The sequence below is a fragment of the Uloborus diversus genome, chromosome 2 (assembly GCF_026930045.1).
Source record: "Uloborus diversus isolate 005 chromosome 2, Udiv.v.3.1, whole genome shotgun sequence".
Taxonomy (NCBI): domain Eukaryota; kingdom Metazoa; phylum Arthropoda; class Arachnida; order Araneae; family Uloboridae; genus Uloborus; species Uloborus diversus.
The window spans coordinates 111,468,347-111,475,775 of record NC_072732.1 but is presented as its reverse complement, the minus strand read 5'-3'; positions in this window follow the sequence as shown (position 1 = coordinate 111,475,775).

The following is a 7,429-nucleotide window of genomic DNA, read 5'->3' as shown; positions in this document are numbered from 1 at the left end:
GGGATATTCCTATGCACAAGAAATTTCTGCATTTAAAAGTGCCTAAGAGCCTACGAAAACTGCACGGTGTAATCTATTTTAGACAAACTATTTAGTAATATGCCACTGTTGTAAACTAACAATTCCTTTTTTTTTTCTCACTTTACTTTATTTTTTCAATGTGATAGAGTTAAATTAAATTTTCAAAACGAGTTTGGTGTTTGAAATTTGCTAAATAGCGCCAAAGCAAAATAATTGTGTTGTCATCGTGAACGGGGTATTTGAAATATTCGGAAAATCATGTATTTTTGACAGTTTCAGAAATTTTACAATTTTAATATTGTTTTTAGTTTAAAAAGAAAAAGAATGACCTTTAAATCGCAGGAAATAGTCGCCAAAACTAAAACTAACTTGCTAACACTTCAATAAACGTTTTCAAAATGCATTTAACTTCTCAGAGGTTAAAATTACTGCTAGAAAATAAGAAAATAGTGAATAAAAATGTATTCCTCTTTAGTAAACTGATTGAACTTATTATTTAACAAAAATAATTATAAAAATCATAGCGAAACAATCGGCTCGAATAAGAAAAACTACTAGGCATTTAAGTAAAATGTAATATTAATAAAATGCTTACGTGTGAAATGTGACAGTTCCTCCCTTGACACGTACAGCAGTAGTGAGCCATCTCGCACTTGTTATTTTGAATTAGAAATTCAACTGAACCAAAGTTTGGCAAACATGATTCCGTAGAAATCAATGACTTGGAAGACTTCGTCTGCTACGACAGCCGTAAGTAATATGATTTGGTTTGTGAGCAATGAAAAGGTTGGTAAACACGAGTCATACAAAATCAAATTTATTGAGTTCCAAAAAAGTGTCATTAGTACAATGAACTATTGATAAAACATAAACTTAATAACAACTTTTTAGGAAAAAAAATTAAATAATGCTCTTTCATAAAAGATTAACCGCAAATAGCATCACTACAGAGACAAGCCATATAAAATTAAAAATTAAAATAAAACTCCGATTCAGTCGGAACTGTAGAATCAAGAGGAAAAATTGAAAATCCATTTAAAAGACTTATACTATTAAAAATCAATTTCAATTATTTTATTTGCTAACAAATAGAAACTGGCAACAGATAAAAATTTTAAATCATTGCGTTTAATTTCAATGTCGGCCAACAATGAATTCGGTGAACAATCGAGGGAATAAAGGCTTAGCCGTTATTAAAATATGCTTTAAAAAATGTTGTAGGTCGAATTCTACGTAACATGGAAGTTCCAAACACATTCCATCAGACGCGGAAAAAAATTCTCTTTATTTTGGAATGAAATTTAAAAATTTTTAAATATGTTTTCTCTGCAAAAATCACGAAAAACCTTTTAGAGGTTTTTAATTAAAATCTTCGTTAATTAATGTCATCCAAAGACGCAACCTAGCTAAGAACACTCCGATCACTCTCCTTTCGAACAATCTTTTTTTTTTTTTTTTTTTTCAAAATCGGTCCATTCGTTAAGGCGCTAGAGTGCCACAGACAGATACCCAAACACACAGATACACAGACACGTCAAAATTATAACCCCCTTCCTTTGTGTGTCGGGGGTTAAAATGAAATCGATGCTTTTTTTTCTCTTGTAAAAGTTTTCAAACTGCGTAATACAGTATACACCGACTTAGGACAACCCGAACTACACGAACTTGGAGTTTCGTGGTTTCTTACTTTTTATCACATGGCCAATACAGAGTTTGTTCCACCAATGTTTTAGCGGCTTTATTTAGCTTTAATAAGCAAAAAATATTTTTTTTTAACATAGTCTCAAATAGCCACCAGTAAAATTTGTTTACCAGATATTAAAAGTATATATATTACAAGGTTGAGTCCTTTACATGAAAAACTACCAGTTTTTTAAATGTGATTAATATATATTTATTCTATTTGCTTGAACACTCGTGGTATACATTTCTTGCTGTAATCCATGTCGGGAACATTCGTTTTCGTTTTGACAACGAATAACAATGTAATGACAATGGAATGACTGTTTACATGCTAGTGTTCACGCACATTGATGCTATTTAATGACTAAAAAGCAGTGTTTAAACAAATACCGAACAAAATGCAATTCGTTAGTTCAAATGGTAAAACACTTTGCATCTCAATTTTGTTTATACGGAACGCATTTTCATCAGGGACGTTTTTTCCTAAGGGACGATTTTTCCGGGGATGTTTCATCCGGGGAAGTTATGTCCGGGGACGTTTTGCTGGGGACGTTTTTTCCTGTCACCTTAATTTTTTTCACATAAAAAGTATACTCCAGCTGTCACTTTCCAATAAAAATTTAGTCTGCTATTCATTTAAGGGACCAGCAACAAATTGAGGAAAAAAAAACAGGTTTTTGATCATATTTTATTGTAAATGACTGAGAATAAGTTATACATTTCAGAAATAAGATAACATACTATGTAAAATTTGTTTTTATATTTTCGTGAAAGTACTTCTTACACCCACGGAGTTCTTTCAAAAATACAATTTTTTTTTTTTGAAGGTTTTGGTTCATAACACGCAGAGTTTTTCGTCTAACGTTACTAAACTTTCGGAATATTTGACAGCATACAAGAGAAACATAATAATAAAATTTGAAGTTAAAAGATTGAAAATCTCTTGAAGTATAAACGTTTAAAGCAATTAATAAGTGGTAGAATCTATTTGGGCTTTCGAGTATAAAGGTTATAAATTGCTATCTTTCGCACATGCGCAGTGAAAAAATAACTGCTTTAAACGTTCATATATCATTAAATTTTCAATCTTTTAACTACAAGTTTTATGATTATGTTTCTCTTGTATGCTGTCAAATATTCCAAAAGTTAAGTAACGTTTAACGGAAAACTCTGCGTGTTATGAGCCGAAATTCTTCAAAAAGATTTTGTATTTTTGAAAGAAATGCTTATATTTCCGTGGGTGTAAGAGACACTTTCACGAAAATATAAAAATAAGTTCGATATAGTGCGTTAACTTATTTCTGAAAATTATAGCTTATTACCAGCTATTTACAATGAAATAGTAACAAAAACCTTTATTGTTTCCGCAATTTGTTGTTGGTCCCCTAACTGAATGGTAGGCATAATTTCTATTGGAAAATGACAACTGGAGTAATACATTTTATGTGAAAAAAATTACAGAACACTTGGTCTTTTATTTCTCGAGAAATCTGTAAAAATGTGAATTTTTCGAAGTGTCCCAATACTTTTGGCCATACAGTGTATACTTGTTAAATTTGATTTCATTTTATTTTCGAAGCAGAGCTGTAACAGAGCAGGCAATTTGAAATATGGATGATGTTGAGACATTAATAAAAAAGTTTTTTTTTCTCAGGAACTTTTTTTCTTTTCTAAAGTTGAGTTGTAACTTCACTTTGAAATAAAAGATATTCGTAGTCCTAGAACTTGAATACTACGATGATTTAAGATACTAGGAGGCTCTGCCCCCTGCTCTCTAACGCGCATCAACCCCCAAAGATTGCTTCGCAATCTTATTTGATTCGCAAGATTTAAAATCGTCAATTAAAAAGAAATGGATTAAAAACGCATTATGAGCTCCTTTCCGAACAAAAAGCACCCCTTCCCAGGGTTTCAAAATCATTTGTACCAACTTTCAGAGCGATGAGGGCTCAGATGCTCCTGGGCATTGCAAAACTGCAGTTGTGTACGTTTGAAAAGTCGCTTTCATATTCGTGTTCTGTAGTAATATATTTTGCTTTAGCTCGGGACTTGAGTTGAGTTGAGCCTAGATTTTCCGTTAAAATCGATACCCTTAAAATTTGAATAAGAAAGAGGAAAAGACGTAACTATGGCAATGCCAAATAAAGCATCAATAATTTGAATGGAAATGAAATTTTTTGAACTTGATTAAAACTGCTTGTAACTTTTTTCTCTTCGGAGATAGAAGCTAAGTTTTTTAACCATAAGTCCAGTTACATCTGGAGTAAAAACACCCGTTCTTTCCAATGGTGTTAAAAAGAAAACTGTGGGACAATTCCTTTACTTTTTACCGATAGATTTAATGAAGAAAGTAGTGCCTAAATTCTAGCTAAGTCTAAAAATGTACGAGTTAAAAACGCAAATAACTCCCGCCGTATTTAAGTTAGAGCATTGAAGCAAATTGCGTAGAAAGCGGAAAATTCTACTTTCCAACGATATATAATATTAATGTGTGCAAGTAATTTTTCACTACTTTAATAGGCAATAAGAGGCAATTTACACGAAATTTGAGCTTAAAAAATTAATTACAAAAAAAGTAATTCGAATTCTAAAAAACAAAACACCAGGTGCAAACCACCGGTACTCGAAGTAGTTTTGTACAAAACTTCAAGGCTGTAGGTGCTATGGGGTCTCCTGGACGCAGGCCCGCCACACACTCCTTTCAAAAAAATCTTTGACCTTAATTTTTTTTTTAATATAAAAAGATTACCCAAAGTGTTAAAATATTTCAATTTTGCTTGAACAGTGCAGATGTTTCACTGGACTGGTCATGCCTCACGTAGATAGGTGACTTAAGGGTGGGTCTTGGTTTTACCCCTTTCAGCAGCCATTGATCAGAGACAGCAGTGCCTCCTATAGTTTTTTTTTTTTTGAGCAATCACGATTGCTTATTGTTCTCACTTGACTGTTTGGAATTCCTATCATTTTATTTTCCCACTAGCACCCTCTGCCTCGTCGACCGGCCTCACGATGCTGCTCCTCTTGCAAAAACCGTCTCCAGGTTGCGTCCATATCCTACACACACACACTCATACCTGCGCACAAACACACACTCCTACACACTCATGCCTGCACACAGACACAAATGCCTACATACACACACGCGCACGTATACACACAGCACTACATACACAACACGCACACACATGCATACGCACACACACACGTACCCACACACATGCGCCTACACAAACACACACACGCATTCATAGACACACACGCTCGTGATTGCGAAAAACATAATTTGAATTCAAGATGCCAAAAATTCAAATTAATATAATTTTCTTTTATTTCTTTCTGATTTCGAATAAACCAAATGATAATGTATATTGTTGTTGCATTTCAGCACATTTCCAACTTCAAACGATTTGAAACTGGAACACGTAATTCACATAAAAAATCAAACTATTTTTAAGCCATTTATAAATTTCTTATGTACGAATAATTGGTACTTGATTACACACAAATAAACGTAGAATCAGATTAAAAAATACGATTGATGGGTGATAATTATTCAAATTTTATTTTAAAAAAATCTTAAGTATTGAACATGATATGTTCCACTTTCGTGACAACGAACGACCCAGAAATAAAATTTTAAAATACGAACAAAATTCAAGATTTCAAGAGATGCTATCAGTGTTTCTATTAGTTATCGTTATCGTTTGATGGAGTATTCTGAAAAATATATTCTTTACGCAGAAAGATTTTTGTTTTGTTTTGTTTTATTTTGTTGCTTTCGAATATATTTTTAAATATTTATTTAAGGAATCGTTATTGATTCAACAAACACATCTCTTCCTTGCTTTCTTATATAGTTTTAGATTCGTGAACATTTTTGATTTTTGAGGTTTTTTTTTTGCTTGGGATTTACCCAAAGCAAAATTTGTAAGTGCCTTGTCTCAATAATCATATAGTGTTCTTCCATGGTTTCTGGATTCCTATCAGCTATTTGCTTCTAACAAACATGACGTTTAAATAATGTAGACTTTTATTTCAGTCAGTAAAACATATTCAACAAAACTATGCATAAATTACTAAAAGTTTAAGCATGTTCAATAAAGTACGTGGAAAGAATTTCCTTGATTTTTACCATAGTTAACAGCAACATATTCTCTATTAGACACATATAAACAAATTAGTGCACATATTTGTAGATGTATTTATTGCGGTCATTTAGCAAGACACATTTTGAAAATGTGTGCAAAAGTAAAAATGGTATAGGATTTTTTATAAAAATGAAGTTAAAAACAAAAATCTTTTGCAACTAAAATTGTACAGCATTGTTAATCTTTGAAAATAAACACATTGAAACCTGTATAAGTTGACCACTTGCGGTGCACTACTTTAATAATCAACTTGAACAGATGGTCAACTTATAGAGGTTGAATTATATGATATAGATCTAATTCTGTGCCTGAAATAGCGGTCAACTTAGACAGGTGGTCAACTTACAAGGGTGGTCAACTTTACAGGTTTTACTGTAATTGATTGCTAAATAAATAACTAATCAAAGGTTAAATAATACTTAAGTGAATCAAAATTTTCATAATGGTAATGTGTCCTTAAGCCTTACAAATTTGAAGTTACATATTAAAATGCCAAAGCAGCGAATTCACTTTTACCGTTTAAAATTCATGTCTTTCTTTTGTGTGACTGTGTGTGTATTTACTTTAATTTAGTATTAAGAGAGTATTTCGAAACCCTCAGTGTATTTAATGCAAACTTTCTCTGAACGCTAATTTCTAAGTTGTTCATTGTTCTGTGACATTTCCATGAACTGCTTTCATATGATGATTTTAGAACTTTAGAGAATGAAAACACTACACTGCCTATTTAATTTTGGGACTAACCCTAAGTAGGGGTTTCACGAAGAACAGAACATATTGGCTACCGACTCCCAAAATAAAAGAGTTTGGGAGCCCCTGGTATAAATGGTACAGTTATTATTCTCAAACCGAAAATAAATTAATCAATAGTCAAAGTTAAAAAAGAAAAAAAATCGAAGAAATTCAGCTGAAATATGATTAAACGTTTACATAACTAAGACTAACATAACAAATGAAGTCAAGCGGAAGTCACAAAAAAAACAACTCAACACTTACAAAATGTCTACTCAGTATATCACTGTCCAAGTGTTGGAAAAAGCAATCTTCAAAAATTACTAATCGGAAGTTTTCATTGGCAAAATATTACCTAATTTACTAAAACCAACTTCACGACCTACAGGAACGCAAGAAATGTTGACTTCTTCCCAGCCTTCTTGGAAGACATGGGAATTTTCATTGCAGTCTACCCTCCAAAGCACGGGGATTCTCTGTTTTACTTCAACGCATCGTGCTGTTTGACCGCGGATTTGTCGCGATATTTGACAAGAACATTTCGCTGTCAAAAGAATTTCAGGTATCCTGGATGAATTTTTGTCCATCAATGTCCACTCAAAGGGACACAGTGCTCTGTGTTCTGGACCGTGTTCGGGGACTAGAGTTCTACGATATTCGCATATGCTATCGAATCCGTCTTGGTCAGTTGGCGTTTTAGGATCTTCTTCGAGCTGCCCTTGCTCCGAGTATTTGTTCAGTAAATGAACATCCTCCACATTTTGATTTTTTAACCAGTAACGCAGTATGTATTGAGAACCAGACGGACATATTTGGTTATCTGTGAAGTTGAAAGTTCTGGAGTT